Genomic DNA, 14,769 nt, shown 5'->3' on the forward strand with positions numbered 1-14,769 from the left:
ATTGAGAGATCTGGTCCTCCTATTTTAAAAAATTCACAATTTTAGTCTCTTATTTCAAAATACAAAGATTTGACTCCCATAGTTTAGAAAATTCACAATTTTAGTTCTTGAGTTTTAAATAATCCACAATTTTGATTTAAAATTTAATTTTTCCTACATTTTATTTCTTACGTTATAATTAATTAAATAATTTCTTGATGATATTTTAAATGAATATGTTAGACTTAGGGTTTAATTGGATCAAAAGAAAAAAAATAAAATCTAAATAAAATTGAGAATTTGACTAATATTATAAATTTTTTAAAATAAGAGGACTAAATGTTTCTATTTTATAATTGGAAGACCAAAATTACAAATTTTTTAAAATAAAAAACTAAAATTTTCAATTCTAAAATAAAAGAACAAATTACAAATAAGACAAAATAGGAAGGATAATTACATTAAAGCCTTTAAATTCATTAAAGGTAGAGCTACCCACAGCTAATAAAGACGTGACACACACAAGCATCTTATAAGAAGTCTTGGAAAATATCCCCCAAGAGCTACTCTTAGTTTAATCATAGTCAGACATTATATTCATTCATGGAATACAGCAGTGAATGTTTGTGTTGTCACAAAGACTCAACAATTATTGTTCACTGGGGCCTCTTTGGATACACATATAGTCAGGATTTCATACACTCTCATTCAACTAATCCAAACCGTCGAATGAAAATCCAACTGCTCATATTTTACATCAGTATATCAAACTTAAAATATGTATCCAAAATTTGAACCATTCTTTCACAATCTAACGATCACAATTGCAGTGAATGCATGGAAGCACGGGCAGTGAATCATTATGGAATCAAGCTGAGAAAATTTGTATTGTCAGAAAGACTCAAAACTTATTGGTTGAGTGGCCATCAAAGAAAAAGGTGTTCCACTATCCTTAAAGTAAAGCCATCAATTTCATCAGTATAATGACCCTGCACTGAATCATTGTCACAAGCTTCACTTCAAATTACTGATTTCCATTGATCCACTCACTTTCCTACCATGGCAGCAGAATTTGTTGGTGGTGCTCTTCTTTCTGCTGTCCTTCAGGTTGCATTTGTCAGGCTCGCTTCTCCTAAAGTTCTAGACTTCTTTCGTGCAAGAAAACTTGATGAGACGCTGCTGGACAGGTTGAACACAAAGCTGCTGTTCATCGATGCTCTTGCTGATGATGCAGAACATAAGCAGTTCAGAGATCCACATGTGAAATAATGGCTTTTTAAGGTCAAAGATGCTGTTTTTGATGCAGAGGATTTCTTGGATGAAATAGATTATGAACTCTCCAAATGTGAAGTGGAAGATCAATCTGAGTCTCAAACCTTCGCTTGCAAGGTATCAAATTTCTTCAATGCTACTTTCAGTTCATTTAACAGGAAAATTGACTCAGGGATGAAACAAGTCCTTGATAAACTAGAATATCTTGCAAGCCAAAAGGGTGCTCTTGGTTTAAAAAGGCTACTAATTCTGATGTTGGATCAGGAAGTAAAGTGTCACAGAAATTGCCATCAACTTCTTTGGTGGTTGAAAGTGTTATTTATGGCAGAGATGATGACAGAGAAATGATCCTTAATTGGCTCACATCTGAAACTGACAGCTATCAGTATTTACTATTGTGGGCATGGGTGGATTGGGTAAGACCACCCTCGCCCAACATATATACAATGACCCAAGGATGGAGGAGGCTGATTTTCATATCAAAGCTTGGGTCTGTGTTTCGGATGATTTTAATGTTTTCAGGTTGACAAAAATAATTCTTGAGGCAATCACTAAATCAAAAGATAATAGCAGAGAGCTAGAAATGATTCATGGGAGATTGAAAGAAAAATTAACAGGGAAGAGATTTCTTCTCGTTTTGGATGATGTTTGGAATGAAAGACGAGAAGAATGGGAGTCTGTGCAAACTCCTCTTAATCATGGTGCTCCGGGAAGTAGAATTCTTGTCACCACACGCTGTGAAGAAGTTGTTTGTATCATGCGGTCTAATAAAGTGTATCACCTAAAGCAATTACAAGAAGATCATTGCTGGCAAGTTTTTGTAAAACATGCATTCCAAGATGATCATTCTATATTGAATGCTGAGTTGAAGGAGATTGGTACAAAGATAGTTCAAAAGTGCAAAGGATTGCCTCTAGCCTTGAAATCAATTGGAAGTCTTTTACACACAGCAAAGTCATCTATTTCGGAATGGGAAAGTGTATTGTTAAGCAATATATGGGACATACTAAAAGGAGAGAGTGAAATTATTCCTGCTCTATTATTGAGCTATCACCACCTTCCGTCTCATCTCAAGATGTGCTTAGCTTGTTGTGCCTTATTTCCCAAAGATTACGAGTTTGTCAAGGAACATCTATAATTCTGCTGTGGATGGCTGAAAATTTTATGCAATGCCCTCAACAGAGCAAGTGTCCAGAAGAAGTTGGAGAAAGATACTTCAATGATCTATTATCAAGGTCTTTCTTTCAACAACAATCAATTGGCTTGTTTTACACGTATTTTGTCATGCATGACCTTCTCAATGATTTGGCAAAATATGTTTGTGGGGATCTCTTGGAAGTTTACATGATGCTAAAAGGTTGCGTACATTTATGCCAGCAAGTCGGGAAATGATGTTTGCTGATGATCCTTGGAAGTGCAAGATGTCATTACATGAATTGTTCTCCAAGTTTAAGTTCTTGCGCGCCTTATCTTTGTCTGGTTGTTCTGACTTTAGAGAGGTGCCTGACTCTGTAGGCGAACTAATACATCTCCGTTCGTTAGACTTTTCACTTAGTGGCATAAAAATATTACCCGAATCAACATGTTTGCTCTATAACTTGCAAACACTGAAGCTGAACTATTGTCGCAATTTGGAGGAGCTGCCCTCAAATTTGCATAAACTCTCCAATTTGCATTGCCTTAAATTTGTATACACTATAGTGAGAAAGATGCCAATGCATTTGGGAAAACTGAAGAATCTTCAAGTATTGAGTATTTTTTTTGCCGGCAAAAGTAGCAAGTTCAGTACTAAGCAGCTAGGGGAACTCAATCTTCATGGAAAGCTATTAATTGGGGAGCTGCAGAATATTGTGAATCCATCGGATGCATTAGCAGCAGATTTGAAAAATAAAACACACCTTGTGAAACTAGAGTTAGAATGGAATTCAAACCATAGCCCTGATGATCCAAGGAAAGAAAGGGAAGTACTTGAGAATTTGTAACCTTCCAAACACTCGAAGGATTTGTCAATCAGGAACTACGGTGGTACACAATTTTCAAGTTGGTTATTTGATAATTCATTATTGAAACATTGGGGATTGATTGTGGCTGTGACTCTCTAACGAATTTTCCTCTAGATTTCTTCCCAAATCTTCATTTGCTTGAACTCAAGAGGTGTTGTAATTTAGAAATGATTTCACAGGAGCACACTCATAATCATCTAAAGGATCTAAGTATTAGTAGGTGCCCTCAATATGATTCATTTCCTAGGTAAGGGTTATGTGCACCTGGGCTAAAGAAATGTTTTATTGATAAATTGAAGAATTTGAAATCATTGCCTAAACTCATGCATATCCTCCTTCCGTCTCTTACTGACCTAACGATATGGGGTTATCCACATGTAGAGATGTTTCCAGATGGAGGTTTGCCACCAAATCTGAAAAGGGTGAATCTCTTAAGTTCCAAACTTATCGCCTCACTGAAAAGGGCATTGGGAGACAACGCCAGTCTTGAAAACTTGGGTATATTCAAAGACTGGATGTGGAGTCTTTTCCCGATGAAGATTTTCTTTCACTCTCCCTTAATTCTCTACAAATAGGTAATAGTCCAGATCCTAAAAAACTGGACTACAAGGGTCTCTGCCAACTCTCCTCTCTTAAGGGATTGACTATTTATAACTGCCACAACCTTCAATGTTTACTTTTGGAGTAAGAAGAACCACAAGTTCCAAATTGTGGATGCACCAATCCTCATAAGTCTAACTCTTCATCAGGTGCCAATTCTCCACAATATCTATGCACTCTTGGAAATACAATCTTGTTTATTGCAAATATTTCACTCTCTAATTAGTATTTAACAAACAATAGCAATACGAGTTACACGTAAATTGATGAATATTTGTTAAAGGATGATGGCTCAGCTACTTATATTTAGGACACTATGAAAAATCATGAAGGCACTGATAACTGCTAAATAATTGTGAATTTATAGGAGTTAAATAGTCAAATTTTGGCTTAAAATTAATTATTTAGCAGTTATTTGTGATTAAAAGTAAGAAAATTAATTTAATTGAAATTCTGGTTGCAGATACGGAAAATAAGGTTGCAATTAGCAAAAGTGGCACAAAGGAAGAAAAAAGAAGAAATTCTGAAGCAGGCCCAATCCAATAGGGGCGCTAAGCGCGCATCAGGCGCTAAGCGAGCAACTAACTGCAGGCGCTGAGCGTGGCGTTAAGCACGAAGGTGGAAACCGTTACGCGCGCTAAGCCCAGCTAGGCGCCCAGCGCCCGATCCAACAGAAGCACAGGCCCAGCGTGCATGGCGCGCCCAGCGCACGATCTGAACGCGCTAAGCGCGAGGTATGGCGCTGAGCGCGACTACGAAGGCCCGTAAGCCCACTTCAGCCACTATAAATAGAGAGGCAGTCCCAAGGAAATATCATCCCATCTCAGAGCATCACTCTCAGTACTTCAAGCCTGAGTTTTCTTCCCTCTCTATATTCTTTGTGTTATTAGCCCTTTTTCTTTCTTTCATCCCCAGTTGTAAGCCCTCAAATGGCCATGAGTGACTAAACCCCTTTCTTTCTTTCATCCCCAGTTGTAAGCCCTCAAATGGCCATGAGTGGCTAAACCCCTAGCTAGGGCCTGGCAGGCCTAAAAAGCCAACGATGTACAATGAGCTTCAAGAGTTATCAATGCAAAGGAATTTATTCCAGGTTTTTCTGTTCTATTTCTTTTCTTTTACTCTTGCATTCATTCTTAGATCTCTTTTTGGGTTTTAATCGCTCGGGAGAGGGTAATTCTCAATAATATTTAAGATTCAATGCATGCATTAGTTTTAGGGGTTAATCGCTTGGGGAAGGGTAACACCTAATAGAACATCTAAAGAAAAGAATCATTGGGTTAGCATTGCTAGGCATAGAATGATAACCCACTGCCCATGCATTTAAGCAACATCTAGAACTTAATCTTAATGCATTTTAATTATTGAATATTCACAAAGGCATTTGGGAGATAGGTAGTTAAAATAGGCTTGTCAACGTGAGGCATCAGGGGCAAGTAATCAACAGATGTGGGTAGAACTAATACCATTTCATTGATAATGAATATCCTATTTACATGCATCGTAGGCCAATTGGGTTTGTCTGGTCTTGGCATTTCTATTAATTGTTTTCCCTTTTCCTTATTTGTTTTAGTAATAGCACTCTTTTCTATTCCTACTTTCATTCCTACTTTACTACTTTACTCCCACTTACAAATTGAGAGGTATTGAATAAGTGCAATAAAATCCCTGCGGACACGACACTCAGACTTCCGAGCTTTACTACTTGTCACGATTTGGTGCACTTGCCAAAGTCATAACAGGCACTGAAGTACAGAAGTTCTGGCATGCGGAAATGTGGCATCCATTCCTTTAACTTGTTGGGTAAATTTGTTTTCTTGCTGACACGTTTCCTTCTTTCTTCTTAATCGATACTTCGTACATTATGTTATGGAAGTTTATGACAAAAAACATGAACTCAAGCTTCATAAATAGACCACTGAAACTGGGAAAAAATGACACCTAAAAATCAGTTATTAACACCGCTAGTTCCGTTCTGGATTAGTTAGTAATGTTTATTCTATAATTACATGGACATACAGGTTCCTGAATGTATTAATAAAAAGCTTGCCCAGGCAAAAATCAAGTTATAGGTATTGCTGGAGACTAGAAGGAAACTGCAACCATTATATGGTACATTAACAAGGCTAGTTCTAGATTCTGTTACTAAGGAACTTGCATTATGTTTAATCTAGTTTTCTTTCAATTTTTCTTTTTACAGGTGTGCTTTTATAGTTTACTTAGACATGAAACAGATAGTGATCACTCTTGATTCTTCAGATATCCTATCATTGGAAAAACAAGAGGACAAAGAGTGTCTAGCAAAGATACTTGACCTTGGAAATTATTGGCATTTAATTTCTCTCACTGTTATAGATCTTCGAGACAACGATTGCTTAGGCCTCTCTTGAAAACATTAAGAAGCAAATTACAGAGGGGATCTTGCAAATCAGATCCACGAATCAGAGTTCTAATACAAATAGAGGAAGTCGTTGGATTGGATTATTCTCATAACAAGATTTTTGAAAGGTCCTTCTTTGAGCTGGCTATTAATTGCGCTTCTGTCATATGTTGCCGATATTCACTCAAACAAAAGCTCGTGTGAGTATTATGGGTGTAAAATTTTGAATTTGTATGTAATATAAATAATAGAAATTCCTTGAATAATAATAGTAAGTTATAAAATTTAAGGACTATAATGACAATAAGTTATACATGTTAGACTAAATCATCACGGCAGTTTCGATTTCAGGGATTTATTTGACATTTTCCTAAATTTCAAGGACTATAAAGACAATACCACACAATCTCAAGGAATAAAATGGTCGTTTACTCTTTCCTTTTATCGTATCTAACATAAAACCCAAGAGAGGTTAATAAATCAAAGGGTAAAAATTGAATGGAAGAATTATATAGCATTCTTTTTAGGCATTAGTTACAGTCTTACAGAGCATTCATTTTATTCTTAGGTATTGCAGCATTGCACCTTATTACTTGTATGTGTGAAGCTTTTGCATTTGTTTTTAGACACAACTGTGTTACCTGATCATATTGGTATAGATGGTTCTACGCTGCATCTTTGTAGTACTATTTTCTTTCTGCACGTACATGCCAATGAATAATGTATCATAAACTAACAATTAATTAGAATTGAATGGCTTTGGCTCAGTTTTCTGCCAAAGTTAAAAATGTTACACCATCTTGCTTTTGTTGGTGGCTGGGGTTCATAATATGACACTACTTTCCTTTTATCACCATCTTGCTTTTGGTACATTCTTCAGTATGTCTTAAAACATATGATTAATTAACTATGATTGTTAACTGAAATTTGTTTGATCTCTCACATGTTTTAATCAAAATTAAACATGCAGCTCTATAATTAAACAACTCAAGTCGGTTTCTACCAATGTACCAATATAGTATTATACGGAGAAAACAATTAGAAGAAGGGCTTGAAATAGGGTTATCTGATGACGAGTTACCTTACCAAGTCCAGAGGGAAAAGTACTACATCTCAGAGAGATATTGAAGGAAGGAGAGTTGTGAAATGTAAATGCTTCTAAACATACACATTCTTACAACTTGAAATTGTATTTGCTTTCTTGCTGAGTTGGAAAGTGGCATTGAAGTGGTGAGCATTGCAAATAGCTTTTATTTTTTAATTTTTAGTTGAAAATGTTCTGGTTAGGACACACGTGAATAAACTGTTGTATAAAAAATTTCCCACCTGGTCTCCATTAAAAATGGATATTTGGATTGTGAATGAGACTTGGAGTCGCACTTCAATTCTCCTGCATCCAAGCTCAAGGATTAGGAATAGGAAATCATAGTTTCACCGATTATATTCTGATGATTTAAAAATAACGAAATCCATTACTTTTTATCATAATTAATCTTTTGATAAAGGTTATCGACACTAATTTCTTCAATTAAATATTTTTTATAACTTAATTAATTAATTAAAATATTATTAGTGATACATGCTTGGAATATAGACATCAGACACGTATGTCTCTGTCCTCTTTCAGTCTTTCTCTAAAAATTGTTGTCTGGTCTGAATTATTTAAAACATTTTTTTTACAGAACCACTATTTGAAACATAGAACAAAAAAGTACATGACAAATTAGTAAACTATATTATTTTTACACTCAGTTTTATAACTCTCATATTTCTTTTTTATGTTTCGATCTCTCGGCATCACACTCCTCATCTTTTTTTGGATGAAGAATGGGCTTAAGCCCAAATTACAACTGCATCAAACGAGGGGTTGAAATCCAAGAACAATCAGCCGAAAGCATTAGCACACCTGTTTCCAATTTCCTTCTTTGGATGTGAATTGCCCTCATCACTTCTCTTATTTCTTTTTTAGTTGTAAAAAAAATAAGATCTTTACACTACCAACATATTGAATTAAACTCGTTAAAATAATATTATGGTTCGTGCACACATGACAATATTCGGAATAAATTTTTTCCTTGTTATTTCCTTCTTTCATCTTTGTCATTAATAGATTTTATCTAAATTATCGATGATAAAAATGATATAATAATAATAATAATAATAATATATAATATACAATATAGGTTCAATTTCTTCTCTTCAACGAGATTTATACAAAACAAATCATTCTCTCCCTTTTTAAATATAATAGTCATATAAATTTTTAATATTTGAGTCTGATTCTTATGGATAAAAAAATATAATAATCATGAATAATGTGAATTGAATTAATATATCAATTTATCATTTTTATACTTATAAGTTATTATTTTAGTACATGCATGTATAAAGTCTACTACAAGTGCACAGGTCAACACAGTAGCTTGTTTATAAAATTAGTGGAGGCATGATTTGGGCGTAGCAGTCACCTGTTGTATAAAGCTTTGGCGTAATTCTTGTACCAGAAAGGCCCATGAATTTGTTTATGGAAGAAGCACGTGTGTGTGTGGATCTTGAATTACCATTAATTACGTCTTGTCGGTTTGTTAGATTAGATAAAGGCACTATATATGCTCTACGTAGCTGCATATGACAAAAAGGAATGATATCTTGTAAGAGAATGGAATTAGAAAAAAAAAATACATAAATTGATAATATAAAATAGTTTTATATCATTATTTAATTATAATTTATTATATATAATTATTTTAAAAATTATATTACTAATGACTTATTATTAAATAATAATATAAAATTATTTTATATTCATCATCGTTAAAAAAAAATATATGATTGTGTAAATGGCTGTAATACCCTTCCATTATTATCAGGCTCAAGTAGGAGAGAGAGAATAAAATTAATTAAATAAAAGTGGAATATCCCTGTCAGTGATGATGTTTCTTAGTTCTAACAATACCACACAAAACACACTTGCAAGAGTGGGTTAGTAGGACTTCAAACAAGAGGGAGGGAAGGAAGGCTGCATGAAAAGTTGTGTGTCATCATGCAGCCATCATATCATATTATAAAGGAAAGAAAATCATGGGATGACCAATGTAAATAATCATTTGTACCTATCCACACAACCCACTAATTTCATATGGTGAGCAAATTAAGTTGGAGCCTGCTCATTGGAAACTTATTATCTAACTTCACTAATTAAATAGGATTGTTTAAGAAATGGCACGTTTGAGGCCATCTAAAAACTTTAAAAATCAACAGATTGACCCATTTATATTAACGTATACAAATAATATATAACTACTTTAAATTATATTAAATTTTTACTGTAGTATCTTGAAATTATATATTTATTATTTTATCTAAAAGTTTAATTAGACTCAATTACATACACTTAAGTGGGGGTCTATTAGGCTACTTAGAAATCTATTTATATATAATTCTATTTAATATATCCTACGATATATATAAAATGGATTTTGAAGTGAGGTCATTCATTCTTCTAAAAAGGTTAATCTGTAATCAAGTAAACCGGCCTGACTTTGGCTTTGATTTAAGCACTAATGGTCTGAAATAAAAAAGAAGTGTTCTACTTTTAAGAATTTGGGAGTTGAATTTGCAACGTGATTATCATTGTTCATTGTTTAGTGATCATTAGTACTAATTAGTAAGGGAATGGCTGCATGCATGTGTGGAGAGTGTCCATCATTGATTATAAATATTATTCTTGTATATTTTTTATTAGGGTTAAATTGCTGTATGATTAAGTGTTTTCTAGAAGAATATCTAATTTAGACCCCATAAAAGATTTCTTTTTTAAAAAAAATGTAACTTTTTAGTTGCCAAATTAATAACAAGAATGTAGCAATAAGAATTACTATTTGCCTAAACATTCATTCATGATAAGGATATGCAGAATCTTTTGAATGGGGAAAACAAAAAATAAAACAAGGCGGAATGGCAGAACTGGGTGAACCCTAAATGTGCTGAGCCCAATATCAGTTCAAATAATAATAATAATAATAATAAGTTTTTCATTAGAAATAGGATAAAAGTTGAACATGCTTTTAAATAACAACAATAATTATTATTATTATTATTATTATTATTTAAAAGGATGTCCAACTCTTATCCTACTTCTAATGGAAAACAGTAGTAGTAGTGCTTCCTTGGTATTTTTTTTATATATATTCAGAGTGTTTCCTAATTGGTATGAATTTAAAGAATAAATAACGCCCAAATTATATATCCTTTGAAATTTTCGTCCTAGCTAATACAAAAATGTATATTCAAGCTCAATCTAGTTTACACTTAATTAATTGCGGTGACTTTTACTTAATCCTATAGAAAGTTCGATATTGTAGTTCCAAGCCTTAAACATTAATGTGAAGGCCGATAGCTATATAGGTCCGTAATTCTTTTTTTCTTTTTTTAAACTTATAGCAATGGTTAGGTGGGTACTTATCTTGTCTACAATAATATTATGCCATTGTGTCAAATCATAAAGTTAATTAAAAAATAACCTCTTGTGAAATCTTGTAAAGTTCTTTATCACACATCTAACTCTAAAAATTTTGTGCTTGAAAATGTAATATTTTAATAAATTGTTTCTGACGACTTTCAAGAACACCAGGTCTTGTGCTTAATTAATAGTAACAGTATTTCAAAGATATGCAAGGAAATCAAGCTTTACCAAACCTGAAAATGGCATAATATATTCAATTATCTGGTTTCTTCCCAAGTGAGGTTTTGATTTTTGAGCTTAATCTCTAGTATATAAGGAAATGCCAACATGTGCTTAATAAACTAATATTACTCACCCTTTCTCATTCATCAAGATATAAAAAGATATACATACATTTTTGGATTAGATATTTCTTCTAGAAAAAGTCCACCATATGGGCACATTCAATCTAGAATTAATCAACGAGGACTTAAAATCAAACACTTTCAAACTCAAGCTTTCAGAAAAATGGTGGTATGTGGAAACTTCATTTGTCATCATTGCATGCTACCCAACTGTTTGGACTTACTTTCCCACTTACCCAATATTCTTGGGTTAGGAGAATTTGGGGCGCGAGAACATTGAAGAATCTCTACGTAAAATATTAATTAATTACGATAAAAGATTACGAAACTCGTGTTCGTGAATCATGGGATGTGAAACACAAAAACAGCAAACGAGAATTGGAATACATAGGTAAATTGATTAGCTCCTATTTATGAGATTTATCAAGAGGAAAAGACTCTTCATTAATTTTCACACATAAATTTACAACTATTTTAATAGTAACGAATTATATAAACACACCCCACCAAAGCTTGTATCAACCGATGCAGATTGCTGCAACTTAGTTTAACTAATAATCTCATATTTAAGTCTTTTACATGTAATAGTGTTAAATGCTTTTTTTTTTAAAATAGTGTTAAATATTTAAAGTAAGGGTTTGTTATCCAATAGGATTGTTTTCTAAAAAATCTCTGATTTGTACCCATAACTTTTGAAACTAGACTAGGGGTTTGATCGATCGAACTGAAAATCGTGACTGGTCCATTAATTTTCAATTTTTTTATATCTTGATCTTTTATATTTTATTAAACTTGTTATTGTTAATGGTATTATTGTATTTTATTAAAATTTAAACCTAAATATTATGAGATGCGTACTCATTTTTTCCTGTCAATGAATACTTTATTGGCCTATTAACAATATAAGGATATTTGTCGGTGAAAAAATTTGTTACTTAAAATAAAAATAGTGTCATTAAGAATTTTATTGATATTTTTGTAATGAAATTAAATTTATGATATTATTATTTAAATTTAACTAATTTAACTATCTTTGTAAAATTAATTATTTAAATAACTTGAGGTTGTTTTATTTTTATTTGTCAACTCTCCTCCTTTTATTTATTTTTTCTTTTAAGGATTCAAGCTATATATTTTTTGTTTTTTAAGGGTCAACAAAAGTAGAAAAAAAAAGGCCAACAGAAAGAGAAAGTATATACATGAATAACAATATCTCTTTCATCAGTAGAGTTTAATAGTGATACACAGTGAAATATTCAATAATAAATTATTATTAATATAATTTTTAAGATAATTTTTACAATATAAGGATCTCTTTATTTAAGTCTTTATATATTAAAAAATATTTTAATTAAAAATAGAATTTAATGCTTATATATGTGATTAAATGACATGTGATTAAATGATTAAATGACAGTGCATAATTATTTTTTCTCTTCAAAATATATGTTTAATTTTGTTTACAATAATCATGTTTTTTAAAGAACCTACAAAGATTGTTTTAATCTTTCTTCTCAAATATTAGAAATAATAAATTTACAAAAATTCTTAAAACCCTGTAAAAAAAATTATAATATTTATATCACTAATCACTCTTTTCCTTTTAATTTGAAGAAAGAAACAAAATCTCTTTTATTTTTTTCCTTTTGACTTATAAAAAAGGATAACGAACCTTAAACTTTAACGTACAAAGACTCCCACTATATATCAGTCAAAAAGGAGGTTCTTGTAGGCTGAGAAGTGAAGTAACCTTTTTCTAGAAGTGAAATGGCTTGCTAACTTTTTAGGTTATATTTAACAAAACTAACTAATAAATTAGTTTAAAGTTTAGAGGTTAGTATATTGTTTGTAAATTAACTTGAAATTCGTATGTTATTAGTTTTTTTTATCAATTATATTTCATTAGTTGAAAGCTTATAAATTAATTTATTAAATTAGAAGTGTTTGATAAAATTAGTTATTAAGATAGTTAATAAATATGAAACAAAATATGTATATAACTTTTTAGTAAATCTTATTTTTTAAAAACAAAAATATATTATTAAATAATTATAATTTTACTTTTTTATGAATTTTAATTCATTACTAACTTTTTGAATATATTTAAAAAATAATAAAGAAACATATTAAAATAGTGAAGATAAAAATAAAAGAAAAAAGTTACAGTATAAGCTAACCAAATTAAGTAGCTTATAGTTTCTTAGTCATGGGATAGTAAGATAAGTTTATTGATTAAATATCTTAATTTGATTAAATAAATTTATAAGTTGGTTAAATAAATTAAATTTTAATTTTAGTTTCATTATAATTTAGTTAAATAAGTTATAAATTATTTATTTTTATATGGTAAATACAATCCCAAGGGGTCAAGTTTGGCGTATTCAATTATCAATCTAATTATTTCAAATGCGGAAAAATTTATTCGTTCCCCCGAAAGCAAAAGGAGTGGAAAAACTTGGACAATTTATTGTTTTATGCATTTGATAGCCAAAATTGTACATTATGGCATATGTGGATTGATGGGCTCGGGTGGATGCATGCATGTCTAGGATGCTGACTATAATTGTTTGATAAAATAAAATGATGGCACGTCTTAGTTAATAGAAAGAAATTAACCATGCCACGTCTAACTAATCAAACTTGATCACACTATTCTAATTATATCAATATATATATACATGAAAATCATTATTGCCTTCTATAATTATTCTTATTAATTTATTATTATTTCCTTTTTATAATTAGATAGTTTTTAATATACTCTTAATTAATTATTCTTAAATATTTTCTATTGGGTTATTTGAATGTTGTTTTTTAGTACATCAATTCAAATGAAACGGCAATCCAAAACATTATAGTAAGTTATTTTCTACCTTCAGAAACAATCGTTGCTTTGTTGTATTGAATCTCTTTGTCATTTGAGATGAGAGGCATCAATGTATTGCTTCAAGAATCTTTGCTTATATTCTTCCTGTTGTTTAATTAACAATCTTTCTGCTAGTGTCATCTTTATGCCACAATGGTACGTAGTAGCATTTGAAATTCTTCTTTCTTCAAGATTTTGATATACCATTATTTGATCCCTAATTAATGTAACCACACTCTATATATTGATCTACGTCTATATAGAATCTTCTTCAAGAATAGTTCGACAACATCAAAGGATAGGGATTTGGCAATATTATTATTTGTTATATTGGGGATGAGTTTATCATACCAATTTATTAAACTCAAGCTTCGCTCATTCATTTTTTTCTATTTTAAAATCTTATTTTGCAAGTTTAGCAAAAAATAAAACATTTAAATTGTTCATATGATGTAAATTTAATATTTTTTTATCACTATGATATTACTTCAAAATATCTGTTAATTTTTCATTGTTGAACATTAATCATTGTCAAAAAAATTGATTGTTTATTTTTAATGAAATCTCATCTTTCAATATTTTTTTCATTCATAATTCATAAAATTTGAATTTGAAACTTTAGTTAAAACATTGACCGCCTTCAATGTCAATTAACAATTCTCCTATCTCAAAATTTTCTTTATCTTTAGTTTCCACGAGACATTAATCTAATTGAACTTCCCAACCTCATATCTTGTTGCCTTGGTTTTATCAACTTTTTTTTGCCCAATTTTACTGGAATAGTCACGACGTGAATAATGGCCAATGAATTGTGTGCTTCGGTATCACTATCAGGTGCCTGGTACCGGAGTTATTGAAATAAT

At 31.3% G+C, this 14,769-nt stretch overlaps 1 pseudogene; it reads left to right on the forward strand.

Moving 5' to 3' along the window:
- Positions 1 to 887: 887 nt before the first annotated feature.
- On the forward strand, positions 888 to 6,618 carry LOC106794286 (putative disease resistance RPP13-like protein 1; annotated as a pseudogene).
- The last annotated feature ends 8,151 nt before the right edge of the window (positions 6,619 to 14,769 follow it).

The sequence above is a fragment of the Glycine max genome, chromosome 5 (genome assembly GCF_000004515.6).
Source record: "Glycine max cultivar Williams 82 chromosome 5, Glycine_max_v4.0, whole genome shotgun sequence".
NCBI lineage: Eukaryota > Viridiplantae > Streptophyta > Magnoliopsida > Fabales > Fabaceae > Glycine > Glycine max.